This window comes from Taeniopygia guttata, chromosome 5 (assembly GCF_048771995.1).
Source record: "Taeniopygia guttata chromosome 5, bTaeGut7.mat, whole genome shotgun sequence".
Taxonomy (NCBI): Eukaryota; Metazoa; Chordata; class Aves; order Passeriformes; family Estrildidae; genus Taeniopygia; species Taeniopygia guttata.
The window spans coordinates 23438428-23457651 of record NC_133030.1 but is presented as its reverse complement, the minus strand read 5'-3'; the positions used below and the strand labels follow the sequence as shown (position 1 = coordinate 23457651).

General features: G+C 35.4%; 1 protein-coding gene across 16 annotated transcripts in view; it reads left to right on the top strand.

Annotated features, from left to right (window-relative positions):
* LRRC4C (leucine rich repeat containing 4C) overlaps nucleotides 1–19224 on the top strand; it is a 481162-nt gene that overhangs the window by 301544 nt on the left and 160394 nt on the right. For 2 of the 16 annotated variants that reach the window (XR_012056312.1, XR_012056303.1), the window contains one exon: nucleotides 1276–8754. The exons of 10 other annotated variants lie outside the window; for them this stretch is intronic. The gene's annotated coding sequence lies outside the window, so the exon portion shown is untranslated. Of the gene's footprint in view, nucleotides 1–1275; nucleotides 8755–11743; nucleotides 18318–19224 lie in introns of those variants that run through there. 4 more of the 16 variants (XR_012056306.1, XR_012056308.1, XR_012056304.1 and 1 more) reach the window with 4 other exon arrangements.

Genomic DNA, 19224 nt, shown 5'->3' with positions numbered 1-19224 from the left:
CAGCCAATACCTAAATAAGACTGTTAAAATGGTAAATGATGAAATCAGCAAAATACTTTGTTGGAAATTGAAGACTAGTGTAGCTACTGATTTTCATTAGATAGCTACATATTTAAATAACTAAATAAATCTGAAAGCAGCTTGTGAATGCATGTGTGTTCATCACACAAGTATTGCTTTGCTCATCAGAATGATATCATGCAGATGCTGTATTTGAGAGATCATCATACTGCATAACATATTAGCTGGAAGTGTTGACTGCATGGTTTTGGATAAAAATTTTCAAAGCTCAAGGGCACAAATTTCACAGTTTATTACACTTCTGTTTATTATGACTTTTTAGTAGCTGAAATGTTACCTTAGAAATTATCATAAGAACACAAATGCAAATATTGAGATTAGAACATGAGTTGTAAAATGATGCAGCACATTTTGGGTCTTTCATCTCTAGTTTCTGAGCTGTAGAGCCACTTATCTTCATGGTTAATAGTTCATGCATCTATGTCTGTTTTTCACAGATTTAAAACAAGAGAAAAAGTGAGCTTCAGCTTTTCATTTTTTATTCTGTTCAAAATGAAACCTGTACAAGTGTCAGATGAAAAAAGTAATGGGTTTTCCACTAGCACAAAAAACTACTTCAAGTATGCAGATTTAAAAAAAAGAGTCCTTAACAAGATGATTTTGGTTACACTAAAATTTCTTTTAAATTGAGTTGCCAGAACAAAGGACAAGTCTAGACTAGGCTTTTGAAACCTCTTTGAAATGGAAGGAAATTCATGAAGTTGAGTTTATTCATTGCTTAGCTGAAAAGCTTATTGTATACAGAAATGCCTCTAAAACAAGTTGTAAACAAGCATTTTTACTCCTGAAATACTTATCCTAAAAGACAGATTATGTATTTTAAAATAGGATTTGGACAGCTGCATCAAAGGACACATTTCTTTGCTCCACAGATGAAGAAATTTTGGGTTGCTAGTAGAGAGCTAGCAGCCACTTCTTTTTTCACTTCATTTTCGGTGTCTGCCTTTGTGCAAGAATACTCTGGTAGTATGTACAAGAAAAGGAGACCATAATCCATCCTTTCCCATATGAGGTAAACACCCTTCATAATTTTTTGCCTTCCTTCTGAAGCTGTTTTATTTACTCCATATCTTCTTTGATGTTATTTTTAGTGAGTCTAGGAATCATGTGTCAGATCTGGATAGTAGCCCTGTTAATCTGTTTCTTCAAAAAGCAATTAGATAATCTGATGATTAAATCATGTGTCTCTTCTAGAAAACTCTTTGAATACATGTTGAAATGAGATACTTGGATCAACCAAGGTAGGGAGAAAACACTGAATGAACTATTTCACATGTGTGTTGTATGCATGCAATATATTGTGTTACATTATAGATGTGGAAGAAGGTTTTGGTGGTAATCTAGTGGTTTTTTTAGCATTTAGGACTTTTCATTGAAGAGTAAAAATATTATTATTGTGTGTATGCATTTATTTTAGAATTCACAAACAAGACTTTTGTGGTTGTACTTGGGAAATCCAGAGCTGAATGAGATTTTCTTCCAAAGAAGTAACTGAAACTCTTTTCAAGATTGTATAGTTTACCCGTACCATATTTACCCTCCAAATATCAGTTTGAAAGGCTATGAAGACTGATTTCATCAGTCCAACTTTATCTCTGAATCCAAAGGACCTTTTACTTAGAACTTGAGGAAATACTGAAGGCACTTTTATATTTACAGCTTTTGACAATGCAGTAAGCCTCACAGGCCTTTCTTCCTAAATTAAATAAAATCTGTAGTGCAAACTGTGCAAATGTGTTTTGTCATTCTCCCCCCAGAGCTGCCTCTTAGCATTTTATCTCTGTGAGCATGATTAAGTTAGAGTAGTGGCTTTCCTACAAGCACCTGTTGTACATCTAAAGTGAAAAGTAAAAAAAAAAAGATGATGGGGATAAAACTTATATCCCATGGCTTTGTACCATGTCTCTTTTCCCATCAGGGAATGACATTAGCACTGCCAGCTCTAAATGTGAAATCACTGTAAGATGTCCACTATTAAAAGAGTTTCTGATGATTTCATGTGTGAGATTTCTCTGCCATTGCCTAAGCATTTTTAATTCAGTTAGATAAAAAAGTAAAGGCTGTCAGCACTTGAATTGACTATGCTAGTAATCCATGTAGCTCAGGCAGAATTTTTTCCAGATGAAACCTAGGGCTGTGGGGCAGGAAGTTCAGAAAATATCTTTCTTTGACTTCATCATACAGTTGCATAGAAATTAATTGTGCAGAGGGTAATGTCAGCACCCATCAGCAGGGCCTGAGTCTAATTAACAAAATGGTCAATGTTACAGTCTGTGAATTTTTGATTGCTAGATGATGTGTAATAAGCAGGAAGAATGGTTTACATCCTTTACTGACAGAAAATGTGTACAGACTGATTAGTGCCCTTGTCAAGTAACCAGGTAATGGTGCATCTCACTGCCACAGGTCTGTGGTTTTCCTCATGAAGAGATATCTAATTGATATGCTTTCCATCCTCCATGCTTCCAAAAAAAAAAAAAAAAAAAAAAAAAAGGTTTTGTTTTAACATTAATCTGTCATTGTTGGTGTTAAGTCATTCCATATCAGGACTTCTACTGCATTTTAAATTTATACATAGTTTAAAACCTTTTAATTTTGAGGCTATCTAAATCTAACTCAGCTAGAGTAAATGAAGATAATAATGTAGTGACTGACACTACTGAAGCATTTTTTCAGGTATGGTTTTTATTTAATTAAGCCTCAACAGTCTGACTTCTCAATGAAGAACACTCAGGACCCCATCAGAGTCAGTACATTTAAGGCAAAATATTGATCCATTATCATAGCAGGAGCAGTGATCTGTCTTTTATAGTCTGTATCATATAAGTATTATAGCAAAGAAGTATTGCAGAAATAGAAAACAGAATAGATTATAGCCATATATTAGATTCAGCTCTGAAAATGAGAAATTGCACCATAGACCTTCCAAAAAGTGCATGCTTATCAGGGGAGTTTGCTTAGTAGATAATGATACATTATTGAGAATGGAACTGTGTGAATTGAAATGCAGGTAAAGGAAGAGGGTAAACTTTCAAGCTGTTGAGGTATAATAACTGGCTGGAGACATGGTAGGTGTCATCTCCTACAAAGCCCTTTTTTATCCAACATTTTCTTTTAATTTCCATAGGTAGTTGTCCAAAGAAATCAACCGTGAAAGGTATATGAGTTCAGTGAGCAACCAAAAAGCTTGAGCTAGTAAATGCACAGCCTCCAGCCATGCTCCTGGTGCCTTTTTCTTTAGTTGTCTTAGTAGCTTTATGTCTCTATGATGGATGATGTGATACAGGATACTGACAAAACTGTAAGATGCTCAGACATCTCCAAGGCTGCAAAAGAAGTTCTATGTGTTTGTGAGTACGCTTGCATTAAAATTAATATTGCCAGAGGAGCATTTTAATGGTTTTATACGGTGGACTTGCTACAGTGTATGAGTTTAACTTTACTTATGACAAAGAGATTATCTATAGCTGAATGGGTAAGACATGGGTCTCTGGTGGTTTTAATGACAACAATTCCTCTCCTGCATAGTGTTTTCTCAAAATCCTGAGGGAAATCTGCCTCTATAAGAAAAAGAATCTGTCAAGATTCTGAGAAACCTAAACTAAGGTAGAAGAAGGAAAGATAGTAAGAATGAAGATTTGTAGTTATGTGTAGCTAGGCCTGCTTATCCTAGAGCAGTTTCTATACCTAGTTGGAAAACCAAAACACAGCAGAGTATTTCCTTATAGGAAATCAGGATGCCAAGTAATCACTTGCAATCAAAGAAATAGTGAAACTATTTGTGAAGTTTAATGGTTTGTCCCTTTGCCATTCAAATATTCCATGAGTAAATAAGCTGAATAACTGTTATTCAGCTATAAAAGTAGGTGTCGTATTTCCACTGCAGAAGTATTGAAACTAAAATAACTTTATTGGCTGCAGAGCTGTTTCGAATCAGGGTGGAGAGATAGGGATTTCAAGTGCAATGCCTTTTAAAAGAGAGTGAGAAGCTGAGAAAAGATTTCAGAGATATGTGGTCAGTCGCTAATGGACAATTGCACAGCTTTGCTGAGATTTTCCTGACAAAAGGTGATGTGGTTGTTTCCTCAACCTTCCGTGTTGTTTTAAGAGCAAAGGATGGTTGGAACTTTCTCTCTACAACCAAATAACAACTGGTATTTTCTCTGAGGTACACAAATAGAAAATGTAGAAATGTAGATACAGACATGCATATATGTGTGTGTGTGTGTGTAAACCTCCGTATATTTGTGTATGTATTTTTATATCTGCATATATAGATAGAGTCAAACACAGGGGTGTTTGACTGGAGATCTCCAGAGTCCTTACCAATCTTAATACTTCTTTGACAGATAAAAATTTGAAAATGAGAGAGCATTTGCTGAAGGTAGGTAGGTAGCACACTGGAGTGTAGTATTTTAAAAGATAGTGTAATATTTAGGCAATTCTGAATTTTTTTTTCCCTTTGGTAGGTTCAATTCTTTACTGGGAATACAATGCAGGCAAAAATAGCCTGCATTTCCATGCAAAGTATTACTTGGTTTTCCTTAAACATTGGGAGCTCCTTCTGCTCTTGTGCCAATAGTGAGTTCCTCTATTTCACACAGACCAGAGGACCTCAGTGGGACAGGCTGTTTCTAGAAATCTAACTTTGTTGTTCTGAGTACTCAGTTTAGAGAGGTTGAGCAACCCTGAACATGATGTCAGTACTGTTTCATCTGCAAATAAATTCCTAGAAGGTCTGTCTAGGTGTGTTCTCACTCTATGTTCTATTTAATTTTCCTGTGTTCTCTAATTTTCAGTAGACAGTAGAAATTTTATAAGTCATAACAGGTGATTGGTATACAATTAGTTGTATGGATCTGTGGGGTTTTTTTAAATGTCATCTTATGGTAAGAACAAATAGCATGTAAAAGCAAATTTTTATTTTAAGCAAGGGCAAAGCAAGCAAACAAACTTTGTTTTGTCATAGTAATTCAATCTTAGAAGACAGGACTGTGCACTGCAGAATTTGGATAAAACTGAAGTACCACATGAAAATGAAAGGTAGCTTCATTTTTGATGTATAAAAGGGTAATATAATAGTTTAAACATATATTCATGACTGTGATGGACTCCATAAACATTATCAGCAGATCAATCTGAAATACTGGCTATCTTGGTAGATTTATTTTTGTGCAGCACTCAGTGGTTTTGTTTAAGCTTCAGAATTATTTGTCTGTAGGAAGAAAACCAGATTTTGCAGGATATCATTAGTATCCTAGCAAGAAATTTAAAATTTGTAGCTTTTACTTTTTTTAATCATCCAAAGAAAAACTAGTATTTAAATTTCTTGTTCACTGATTATTGAAGCATTTGTCTTATATTTTTCCTCTTCCTTGTGTTTTTGACATAGTTGAAATTAATATCGCTAATCCTGTGTGATACCTTTCAATACAAGGTTTAACCGCCCCACATCATCTTTCATATCCAAATGATTTAACTGTTATTGATTTAATCAGTACTGAAGAAAATTATGTAGTCTGACGCACTTGGAATTTTTCATAATTGCTGTCAAAAAGATCTTTATTGACCAGCTTTATTTACCAAATACTCACTTAAGCCTAACACAAAGATCAGTGTGGCACTGAGATTACAACAATTTACAGATAAAACATGTGTCACAGAAAGTATAAAACGCTTGTCATGCACTTCTGGGGCATTGAATTTCTCTAAACAATATATTTATGGTTCATGCTGGCATTAAAGCTTTGAGCAAGTAGACTCATTTCAGCATTGGCTTCAAGATCTGTGTGTTTCTGATCTATATGAATAATAGTGTAAGTAGAAAATTCTTGCCATGATTTTAGAATTCAAATGTTCTTTGATATTCAGGTTGTATATGTTACACTTGAAGGCATGCTTGCAAAATGGATTGATTATTTCTGATGAAGTTTACAAGGAAATTGCAAGTTAATCAATGATAAGGCTGATTGCAAAGACACGTGGGATGACAAAGCTGCTGTTTTTCCCTGCATCTGTCTTGTGCCTCTAGTGCAGAGGAAGTGAAATGTAAACAATAAACACTCTCCACATGGGCCCAGATCACTGCTCCTGTAATGTCTGATACTCTTGTAATCTATTCTCAGAATTTGGAAAGTTTCTGCTACCAACATAAGCCATAATTTCAAATGGCTGAAGTTTATGTAAGGGCAGCTCTTTGTACAGGACTGTCCATTTCACTAATGAAATCTGAGTGCTCTACTGAGACAGTGGCCTTTTGTATCTTATTCATCTCCCTGAAAAACAGGGTAAACAGTCAGAGGCCATTTCTGTGTTGTCTTATAAATATACTGAGTTGAGGGGGGGAAAAAAAAAGCAACAGGCAAATAAATATAGATATGCTTGTTTCCTTCTTTTACTATCTTACACAAGCTCTCCTATTAGCTGCTCAAAGCCACCAGAATAATGTATACCCAAAATCAAAGGTGGTTTATGCAACAGAAAACTGAATGAAAAAGAGAGTGTAAGGGAGCGAGTTAGAGTTTTGAGACTTTTGCTTTTTTTGCATTAATTTCATTCATGGGTTCAGCAGCCACGTGAATTAGTAGAATAGTACAGAATTATTTCACTTAGTTTTCCTGGGGTAGCTAAGTTAATAAACTGCATGCAGTCTTGGAATAGATATTTTCATTATATCTGTAAAGTCTCAAGTTGAGCATTCTGATTATATCTGGTGTGTGTGGTGGAAGCAGTTCACAGAATGCAGTTGTGTTCTTCAGCTTAGATCATTCAGCAGGTCTGATTCGAGTAATTTTTCCTCTTGAATTAAGACTGATACTCTATAATAAAATAATTTCATTATGGCAAAATTATGTTTGTTTAACATAAAACTATTTAGAAAAAGTATATTTTAAACTCTTATACCTTTTCTATAGGTATCTGACCGTTTATATGAGGATCTCAGACTAAACTTCCAAAAGTCACTTCCAGGCTTCCCTCTCTCTCTGCTTGTCTTACTGTCAGAGCTCTATGAGTCCTCATAGATGCTGGCAATTCTTACTGAAAATGAAGTAATATTTTAAGTATTTTCATGCTTTGTTCTCTTCTGGTAAAAGTCAGCTTTTTTTTTTTTTTTTTTTATTCTGGATGTTAATGATTTTATAAGCTTATAGCTTTCTTATTTTTAACCAACTTCCAAGGTTGTGTATTCTTGTATAGGAAGTCAAACTGTTCCTCTTTTTCCTTCCAAACCCTAGTAAATCTAAGGTACAAAGACAAAAGAAACAAATGTATGTAACTTTACAGTATCTTCTGCTCCCTGTTCCAACCATACATAATGTGTTTATAAATTCATTGTCACTTTATTTAGTACTACACATAAGCTATTTTCTTGAGAAAGAGATTATGCACTACTACACATAGAATCTTTACTGCTCTTTTGCTATATCACAACCTACCATAGTTTGTAAATGTATGGAGTCATTAATGTGCAAAAGGACACAGCATTTTTGAAAGACCCTTCCTCTTGGGAAAGAATAATACATGGTTAATGCTCCCATCGGCTATGTTGTCACTGACTGCTGTAGTAGATAGTCTTGACTAAAGCAACTTGTTATGTAATTGCCTATACTTGTATTCATTAGTGGGTAGTTCAGCAGTCACTGGGAATTTGCATGGAGTGAAGTGGGCTAATTTAGTGACATAAATCTTAAAGAAATTCATTAGCCCACCTCCTTTCCTCTTATGTTTTGAGGCAAAACTCAGATGAAGGGTAGGCATACACAAAACCTTCATGCTTCCATCAGTCTGATTCCTCATGGACTCTGGTAGGGAATCCTACTCTATTTAATTAGAATCTTACTGTGAGACAGCATCCAGAATAGCATAATAATAGGAATTGATGTCTCAAAGAATTGCAAAAGTGGCTACTTGTTTAGTCACTAGAATAAATCTTTCTAGATGAGTGACTAGCAGAATATACTCTATCAGGCTGTCTCAGTGCATTTGCCCAGTAGACACAGCCATGCAGACATCCTGGATATTGTCAGTCATCAGTTGTACTAGGTGGACACGTCATCTGGAAGACACTGAACATGTTGAATAATCACTTTAATAAGCAATTTAATAAATGCTTTAATTTCTAAACCCGGTGTCTGATCTTTTCAAAATGCAACTCATATGGAGCAATCTTACACATGCAGCCCTATTTCTGTTGTTAACAGTAGTGTCTGTACTCTTAATTCTTAAAACCTCCCTCATAATCTTGTACCTATCCATTCTAAGTTTCAAAATAATTTTCAAAGAACAGTATTGGTTGTGGCCATCTGCAACATCATCTTGGTACATCATATGGTGCACGGAAATTTCCTTAGAAACAACCCCTGATACTGCTGGTTTCATATGGATATGTAGATTGCACAATTTATTTTCTTAGGGGTCAGAATATTGTTCTTAAAAGTAGAAAATTGCTCTCATTTTGCATCTTTGCCAAAACCTTGTTTTTTTATTTGCTGAAACTAAATTCTTTACACCAAAAATAGTTTTGATTAATCAATCAACTTAAATAACATATAGAATGGAAATAAGACGATTTCTAAAAGTGTTGAAATGTCTTGTTTCAAAATTATTTTCTTTCTAAGTAGCAAATTTTTAGTTTGAAGTACTGGCAAATTTATCTCAAAAAAAAAAAAATAAGATCAAGTTTGAAAAATATAATATTTTAGCTATCCCCAGCTGAGACTGTTGAGAAATTTCTGACTGTCTGTTTAAAATTATTTTGAAGTAAGAAAAGCAATATATTAGTATGGGGAAAAAATAAATTCCTATCCAGTTCTTGCAGTTCCTCTGTAACAAGGTGATCCAGTACTGTTGAGATCCATCAGTCCCTAGAAATAGCCCCTAGTCATGGAAAGTGAAGAAGCTGCCTGTAACAGGGGTGGCAAACATCACTGCACTCATTTACATGAAGACATAAGACATAATTTAGTCATAGCAGTATCCTGAAGTAAACATTTAAAACAACTTCCTAGTGTTAGTGTAAACACTGATTTGGTATTTCAAGTGCACGACACAGTGTTCTTGTAGGAGATTCTGACAGTGAAAGGGTCTGCACTTTCTAGCATATAGAATCTAAATAGAATTGCAAATCAGAACTACTCAGTACTTCTGATTTTGGCCCTCTTAAACTGAAAATCAAAATAAAACCAGCCTTGACTTTTTTCACTTTGCTTTCCAGATGTTTCTTGTCTTTTCTGAATTTGAATGTAGGCAAATTCCTATAGAAAATGCTTTCAAAATAGGAACTATTCATAATCTGAATATGAAAAATACCTATGTTTTTCAAACATTTTTTTGTATATTTTGAAATAAAAATTAACAGCTGACTTTCACATGAATATATCTCTTCTCCTCCCAAATTAGCATAGTGTCCAAATGACGTTCCCGCCCTCACACAGCCCCCTGAATAATCAGGCTAGCCCAGAGATCCGAGGCTTTGAGGGGAGGAATATCAGGAGATGGCAAAGATTTTCAAAAGAGGCTCTTACCCTGATATAAGTTGATTCAGCTCTTTATTCTGTGATGTCCTAGGGGAGAGCGGGGCAAAAGAGGAGGAACAGGAAATGTCAGGGGTCTATATAGACTTTGGACAGGGTGGGCTTCCCTGGCTCTCCGCCAATCCTATTGGGGCTGGAAGGAGGGGTCCAGGGTTATCTTGATCAGAGTCACAGGGTCCCGGGAAAGGGGGCAAAGAGTGCCCATGAGTTCACTGTAACATCCAAATAAATAAAAATGACCAGATCTCACATCCATTATCTTTCTTTCTCTTAAGAAGAATGTACTGTAGTATTTAAAGTCACACATTGTAGAGGAATTAATTGCTTACCATAACTCACCTTGTTTCCTATATTTAGTATAATGGAGACATTTATGTGTTGATTGACTGCAGAGAAATGTGCTTCTTGGCTGAAAAAAATTGGTACAATTGTACAAGGTAAGCAGAAACAATTATGCAATAATATGGGCATCTATTTATGGTGTTTAAGTGCAGACTTTGAAGTAAGTAGAAATATTTTCCTTGTCCATCTTTTGATGTTGGCTTAAAATATCTTTCATGAAAACAAACTTCTTTTAAGAAGGATAGAAATATAATGTTTAATGTTCAGTGAAGCAGAATGCTATCAAAACCTCCTTAAATGTGTCAGGATTAGCTGTTAGGAAATTTTAGCAGAACATCATATGTCCAACTGGCTCAAAAAACTTGCAACAAACTAATCTTTACTCTGACTTCAGTTTGGATCATAGATTCCTCAAACATTGAATTCACTGGTAAACAAGAAAGCTTAATTGTATGTTCAAATTTTTGTCAGGAGGTTCTCATCTGAGGATGAGACAGCCATAGTGAGATGTCCTAGTTGCATGTGGAGCTTTGACAGCATATTTCTTTGGACCATGGGACAAGAAAGTGCTATTAACATAAATGCTGTCAGATGGTGCATGAATTTGTGTTGACTGTGTTGATTGCTGACATCTCATTTTCTCTATGTCTCAGGGGGTGGAGGGGAAGTGGTGGTGTATTGAGTGTTGAGCCTGCTTAAAAATAGTTTCTGAAATGATCATTTGCAGCCCAAGTTTTCTGATAGGTGTCATAGTTTGCTGTTGCTAAATTCCAGTTTGGAATTATTTATTCTAATACTGGATGCTTCCTATGCTAACATTCAGAAATCATCTATACCACAGTTATGCTCTGCTGTTTGATTTAGAATCTTAGAGTTGTAGAATGTAGCTGTAGAATCTTAAAGTGGTTTAGGTTGGAAGGGATCTTTAAAGAACATGTAGTTCCACCCTCTGTGCCATGGGCAGGGACACTTTCTACCCTGCGTCGTTGTTCAGAGCCTCATCCGAATTGTCCTTGAGCACTTCTGGAGATGGAGCATCCACTACTTCTCTGGACAACCTGTTCCTGTGCTTCATTACCTTCAGAGTGAAGAATTTCTTCCTCATCTCTAATCTAAACCCTCCCTCGTTTATTTTAAAGCCAATCCTTCTTGTCTTAAAACTACATATCCTTGAGAACTAGCCCTCTCCATCTTTCTTGTAGGCTGCTCCCACCATAACTTGTAAATAAAATAATGTTATAAATTACCTTGATGCTGGTTTTTAAAAAAACCTAACCTTAGAATTCATGCAGTTACTGGTGGTATATTTAGCAATGATGTTAGAACTATTGCAGAGAAGGGACTCAGGAAACGGTGAAGTTCTTTTAAAAACAGAACAGACTGACTTGAAGAAAAGTTCGTGAGACACAAAATAAATAAGGAATTGAGAAAAGTGGGAAAATAATTGCTTTGAAACAGTGGCCTTCAGGAATACGCTGTAGTTTGCTGAACTGGACCAAATTATCTAGCTAATATATTCAATAACTTTCTGTGACTAAGGGCAAAACAGAATGTTTACGAGAAGTGAGGTTCTTGAAAAATAGCATTTAGCTTAAATTGAGGAAACATGTAAGATGCTGGTAAAAACAGGAAACACAAATAAGAAAGTTGTCCCTAGCTTTCACAGAAGCCAGAGTCCTGCTTAATTGAAGGTATTGAAATTTAGGCTTCCCATTTTATTCCTTGGTAAGCTTAGATTAAAGCTTTGGTACACCATCAATTATGGCAACTTTTATGCTTTATTTCAGGCTTTTAAAATGTTTTGAGTTTCACTCCAGGATAAGACACAGACTCCAGTAAGTCATATGCATCATATCCTTTATTTCTAAAAGTAATAAATATCCATTCCATCAAAGACCAAATTTGGCCCTCTAGGTTTCCCTGTGATGCCCCTGTGAACCACTGTGCAAGAAATATTTGTAGTCAGAGGTTTGACTTCCACTGGAGTCCAGACGAATTTGGTCTGTCATAATTTGGAAAAAACAATTTTTGTCCTTTCTAAGTTATCCATCTAACACTCCTAATAATGACAAGGGAAAGAAAAAAAATGAGCCACCATTTTTGTGTCAACCTCATTACATTATCTCTTCAAGCTGAGTTTTAACCTACAGCGGGACAAAGAATACTATAGCTATGCTGGGATTTTGCTGTAGCTATTGATTTTCTGTTTAAAGCTCTTGGTGGTTAATTGTGGCAATATAAAACACTAAAATAGTTGTATAAGAGTAAGGTTTTGTCCTTGGTAGAGTTAATACGTTGTCTTGATTAATAAAATTTCTTTGTTTTTTCATGGGACATCAGAACACAAGAGAATAGTATGAAATCTGTTTAATTCCACAGGCAAGCCAAGCACTAAATCAGAGGTAAGTCACCAAATGGTATTTAAATAGAATGAAAAAAAAATCCCCCTCTAAAGGTCTAATAGAAAGTGCTGGCTTCTTGTTTGCTGCCATCTGTAAGTGAGAATTGTTTCATCAGGTTTTCTTGTGTATATTTTGCTATTGGCCGGGGCATGTGCGTATATTTTTTAGCAATTTGGTTTTTGTCTTTAAACTATGTTTAATAAGACACTTATCCCTAGAGAAACAGAAAATCATACAAACAACTATTTGCAATGGCTACCCACATTTCTTGATGTCTTTATACTGATTTCAGCAGAGCCATCTGAAATGTCCCTTGCTTGAAGAAGTGACAACCAGACACCCCAACTCTTATGTTAATATTCTCATGATGAAAATTGTACATGTCAACAAGTTAACATGTTATCCCAAGAGATTTTCACCTTTTTTTAAGCTATGAAACAGCATTACTGGCTGGGATCTTACCTGCTTGGGCTCTAACTCATCCTTCTGTGTGCAGTTTGTAAAAAGTCTCAAGTTGTCTTTTCTGTTTTCCGTCTTGCATTTGTGTCTTGGAAATGGAACTAGAATTCTATTCCTTCTCCCCAGAGTCAGTGTTATTTTTAATGACCTCTAATGAGTTTCTTTGAACTTCATCATTACTGCAGATCTGTAAATTAAAAAAAAAAAAAATCCAGGGCAATGATATTTAAGGATGGTGAACTATGAGTAAACCAGGTAACCCCAAACAGCTTTTTTGTGACAGGCTTTCAACAGAGTGCTTTGCAGTTTCCCCTTGTTACCATCTGCAGTGCAGTAGATTATAAGTTTATAATTCAGGACAAATACATCGTATGTCAATAAACCTTTCAAAAAGGCTTTTTTTTTTTTTTTTTTTTTTTTTCACCTGGTGAAAAAGAAATTGTAAAGCTGTTGTCATTCAGTGTCTTCTACTTGCTTTTCCCTGTCTTGATGATTCATGTACTTAAAGGACTCTCTTTGCTATTGCCAGACAAAAGTGTGTTCGTAATTTTTTTTTAAGCATTCATGGGTAAGGGCATAAAATTTCTTTATTTTCTCTCATACATTAAAAAACCCCCAAACAACACCACTCATTGACCACATGAAAAAAGCTTTGACTGTTACATACTCATGTGAGATTGCAGGTGTGGATGTGTTAAGTACTGGAGGAAGCAGTAGTGGTGTTGAGGAAATGGCACTAACAACTTGCTTAGTGGATGAGATGGAGCAAAAAAGGATACTCAATATCAGTGATGTAGAATGTCTGGGCAAGGAATAAGGAGTAGGACACGAAGAAGGATTCACAGCTCACACAGGTCAGAGAGGGGTCATGCTGCAGGTTGTTCTAGAGACAATTGTGATCGCATTAGCAGTGCTGAACTTGACATTTAATGTCATGTTCAATTCCAGCTTATTTAAGGTGATACTTCTGACTGTAAGAGTGGTGAAAAGGCAGATGATAGTTTTATCTAATAACTACTGGGAGGTCTGTGGGAGTTTGGCCAAACACTGATGAAAGGAATAGAGAAAAATGCATCTACAATGTTGTGTATTGATCAGTGCTTTTCTATGTGAATATTTAATTTAGTTTTTCTCTCTTTGCCTGTATCTTATTATAACAGAAAGATGTAGGTTTACAGCTGTTGTTTCCAGTTAGAAGATTCCTTCTGTGTCTATTTCAGCACAACATATGTGTGTCTGTATCACTGGTCAGTGCAGAACTGCTGTGCTAACATGTAATTTGACCTCAAGTACTTTTTTCATTGGTTTATGCGGTTTAGCTACTCCAGATTGTATAAGAAACATTGCTTTCTTGGGTAGGTCCAAGACAGAAATAAGGCTAATAATCTGATGTTCCATTTAACATTGAAGTCCTTATGAATGGATTGTGTATTAGATAACTATATGCACAGCAGACATCTCCAGCACGCCCAGAAGTTTCTTAGGAATTTCTGCTACAAAACAGAAGATGTAAAACTCCTGAGCAAACACAAGAAATTATTTGAATTATACTTGGAAAAATGTTGCTATAGAAGTAGAAAAACATTTCTGCAAACAAGAGTTATAGGCTAGCCCTAAAGGAGGGTCTTCACTATGGTTTCATGTTTGAAGCTCAACTACTTTTATGACAAACTAAAGCAAGATCATTCACTGTTTCTCTCCAATTCCTACTGAAACATGGAGTAGGTGGCAGTGTAAAGTGTGAATGCGTTCTAAAGCTTCTTCAAAGAACAATTTTGAATAGTAATTTTTGAGTCTCTGGTGCTGGTGGTCAGGCAGAATTGTTGCATGTTATGTCATCCCACCTGAGACCCTGTTTTGGGCCTGGGCGATCCAGCGCCTTCATGAGTGCCTGTGTATGATCTGGAATTAGGCAGTCATCCATGAGCAGCTGGAAATTAGGTGCATCATTATTACTATTTGATGGAAAGGTCAAATGCAAAAAATGGCTTCATTATACTATGTAGTGGGTAGGCAGAGAACAAAGGTGTTCCCTCCCTAAAAAAACTCCAGTCAGAGCTGTAGATAAAATATGAGAAGCGACTAAATAGGAAAGAGGAAGAGGGTTGAAGTTCCATTAGTAACATGTCAAGAATTTGTGATTACTGATAATGGTCTCTGTGGCAACAGGTACTAGTCACCTGACTGATGCCAGGGTTAGTGGCCTGTCAGGAGTATGGGTAAGGCAGGTTATAAACGGTTTTTAAATTGATAAGATGGCAGTAAACATATATGTGAATATATACAAATTAAAATGCTCTGGAAGTTATTTATGGGGAAGCATTACTGTACAAAGCATCTTCGGAGAAAGCTCAGGGGAATATAACAAGAAAGCTTCAGATATTAAAAGATCTTTGGGCGCTCTAATGTAAGAAAGAAATTTTTTTTTGGTGCTGTATAGTGGGATTAGTAGTAAAATGGAAAGGTAAGTATGACAAAAGGCTGTGTGAGTGAGATTTGAAAAGATGTCCATATTTAAGTGATGAAGGTCAAGGGATCAGGATGGAAGAACTCAGTGATGAAGAGAGATGAAACAAAAGAGCTTCAATAAGGGTTTTACCTCTCTATACAGGCAGAAATTACCACATCTTCAGTAAACTGCAAGGGGAAAAGTAGACTGATTCCTGTTGAAGTGCTTTTGTCAGGTCAGCATATTTCTGTCCATAGAATTCATGTCTAAATATTATTTCATTGCAGCCAAAATCTGCAGTGGAAAAAATGGTTTTAATGAAACTTTCATCAAGAAAGCAAAAATATATGGTAAAAAACTAAGAATTTAAAGTGGGATGAGATAAAGATGCTTTCCTGCCTGATTTGAACTGATCTGGGGTAAAAATGTTTCGGGTGGAGCTGGACTTGACCATAGTTTTCTGACATGTTATGTTTGTGTTCTCATCAGGAGACCATAAGATGTTGATAACCTACCTTCTCCATTTGTATGGAAGTGTGTGAATAGCTCTAGCATTCATTATAAAAGTATTAAAACAGTTTGCTGCTATAAAGGCTCAGTTAGAAAAGAAGTCCAGATTGTGAGACTAGATGATGGATAATTTTCTACATCCTTTATTCACACCTGATGGCTACCAAATTTGTGATCTAAATTAGAGGTAAACTATGAACTCATTTTTAGGAAATCAAACAAAGGAGATTCATCAGGTCTAGGTCGAATTCAGCTGTGTGTGAAGGTGTTGTGGTTCTATTTTATTTCTAATAACAGTTCATATATTTGATTTAAATAGGTTTGAGTTGGATCACTGTAGTAAATACATCATTGACCAAAGAGTTGCATAATAATTATAGAACAAAAACAAGTTGCTTTATTTTGGGAAACATTATTGCTGCCTACTTAACCCATTGGAGCCTGGTTACCATTTGGATTTCCAGTGCTCCACCATCACTTCTCTTCAAGTTTCTCAGTCTTCCTAAGGGATGGACAGAAGACATTGCACCTTGTTGTACTAAGTCAAGAGTGTTTCTCCGCCAGTCACCAGAAACTGAAGGTGAGAAGGTGGGTAAACACCCACCTTGTCTTTCTCTACTTCTAAGTCCTGTACAGACAAGTATAAAACAGAAGCATGAGATGCATACCTAAATATTTTCATGGTGTGTTTGCAAGTGACCTCCTGATCAGAGGAGTTTATAAAATTCTTTCAGAGTGGACACCTTGCAGGCACTTAGGAATAGCCAGCTCTTCACTCTGAGATCCTGGAATGAAGAGTATCAAAAGCACTTCAGTGGAGTTCATTTTAACAATGAGGGGTCTTGATAGTAAGGATGACCTTGAAATAATTGCCAGAATAGCATGATATTGCAAATATTCACATACAAAGATAGAGAGAGACTATTTACAAGAGCATGGAGTGACAGTGCAAGGAGGAATGGTATTAAGGTGGAAGAGAGTACATTTACATTAGCTATTACGAAGTAATTATTTATTGAGGGTGCTGAGGCACTGGAACCAGTTACCTTGAGAAGTTGTGAATGCCCCACTCCTGGAAGTGTTCAAAGCCTGATTGGATGGACTCTGAGCAACCTGGTCTAACAAAAGGTGTCCCTGCTTATGGGAGGGAAAGAGTTGGAACAAAATGGCCTTTAAAGTCCCTGACAATCCAAGTCATTCTATGATTACGATTCTTGTCTTATTCACACTAATCCCATCCTGGTGTTATTCTTCAAAGAATAGATGAATTAATTGTGAATTTCATTAAGATTTATATTTACTCATAGGAACTCTTGTTTGGTATTGTGTGTGTATTGAGTATCAGAATGATTTGCTGAAGAGTAGTTTGAAAGACTTTTAGAGTTTTTTGGCCTCAATAAGGTAGAGAAACAGTACTATTAACTTCACTGTGGAATAACAGCAGGGTAAGCATGCTTTTTGTCACTACATGCCAAATAACTTTGCCTGGAAAATGTCTCGAATTTGTAGTCTAGAGAGTTAGTTCTAAGCTTTATTAAGTAAGCTATTGCTTAATTTTACTAGTGTAATATTCATTTCATGAGTATGCATTTTTGCTTAATGTCTATGTAATACACTGCTGATAGTCCTTAATGTGTGTGATAATATTTTTCAGATTCTAATGCCTGAACTTTTTTTTTTTTATTTTATTCAGCAAAGTTTAAAAAAAGGTATTTTCATTTCTTCATATTGAGAGGAATTGATATTCAGGGATATATCCTTGCCATCAATTTTTGGTTACTCAGGCATCTAATTAATAGACTCTAATGTGACTCAAAGTATTAAAATTTGAGTCCTAATGTAGTCCCTGGAGTCAGTTAAGTGTATCCAAAAGCATTTAAATTATGTCAGAAGAAAAAATATAATATCTGACTTGCATAAGATGAAGTAAATTTATGTGAAGATACTCACACTTTAAAACTGGGTAGTATTTAACTTTTATTCTCAAGCCAATCTTTAATGCCAATCTTAAGCAAACAAATACATTGTATTTTGAAGAAATGATTCTTTTCTTGAAGTCTGAGAATCCAATAAACAATCAATTTCTACAGCAGTTGAAACTATTTACTTTTAAATACAGGGTTTTCTTTTTTGCATTTTGAAAGCTGTACATGGTCTTGATTTTTACATTCCTAGATTTCAGCTATGGTAGAAGTTTGTTAATATATGATCCACTGGCAAATTTTTTTAAAAACAGAGAAACTGCATGAATCCAAGTATGTCATCTTCTAGAACAACATCTATTAAATACAACCACATTAAAAAAAAAGGCAAAAAACGAAAATAAAACCCCAACATATTTTTATCATGATTGAGAGTTATGATATTAAGAGAAAAAAGGATTTAGGTAGTCTCCAATTCCTTTTGCAGAACACTTAATAACCATCAGTGTTTTATTTAAGTATAAAGAACTGTAGGCACTTAAAGAAAAGTACTTTCCTGTTGAAAATATTTTCCACTTCTGACTGTGCTAAAATTGGAGAGAGAGAAAAAAAATTAAAACTTTTCTTATAGTATTCTTTGTGTTCTATACGGATGGTTTGAAAATCCATATTAGAAAACACAATAAGTGGACAAGTTAAAGTATGATAACAATGATAAAAACACTTTATTTAAGACTGCATTATAAAAAAATGCATATTCTAGCCAACAGTCACTTCTTGACACATTGTACTTCCCAATAAGTGACAGAAAACAAAAGCATCTTGTGACAGAAGGAAATAGAGCATCTAAATAACACAAACTGATAAAGAAAATCCCTCCAAGAAAATACTTATTGCATAATCAATGGTGTGCTAATGAAGCACTGTGAAAATGATTTGCAGTGAGCTAATATAACAGGAGTAAAGCCATAATTATTTGCATTACACATAGAAAAAATCTGGATTTTTCTTGGAAATACTTTTGGAAATAGCATATTTTTGTGAATAGTCCTATTTTGGATGTGTTTTTCAATTTCGTCGCATCTCTACTTGGAAATTTTAATAGATGGATCTATAGCAGGGGAACATCTGTGTTACTGTCATCACAATTGTACCCTCTGACATGAAATTGAATTAGTACTGAGATGAAAAAAAATTGCCATTATTCTGCTTTGAACGTAAGCTAAAATAGTCTAAAATACCTCGGAAATGTTGATAGGAAGTGGTGGTGACAAACTTCTGATTTCTGAATCCCTTGCAGCACTTAGAATCAGATAGATATGTGTGACATTGCAGGCTGACAAAAGTAAGCTCATTGCATTTGTATTAATTGGAAACCAAGTGAACTCAGTGTGATGTTGAGCCCAAACTGCTGTCAGTGTACGTTGACTCTCAGCAAGGCTTGCTGTCTTAGAATGAGTATCACATTAATTCCATTTTCTTAGCTACTATGTGGGAAGAATGAGACACTTTTTTATAATCGTTGG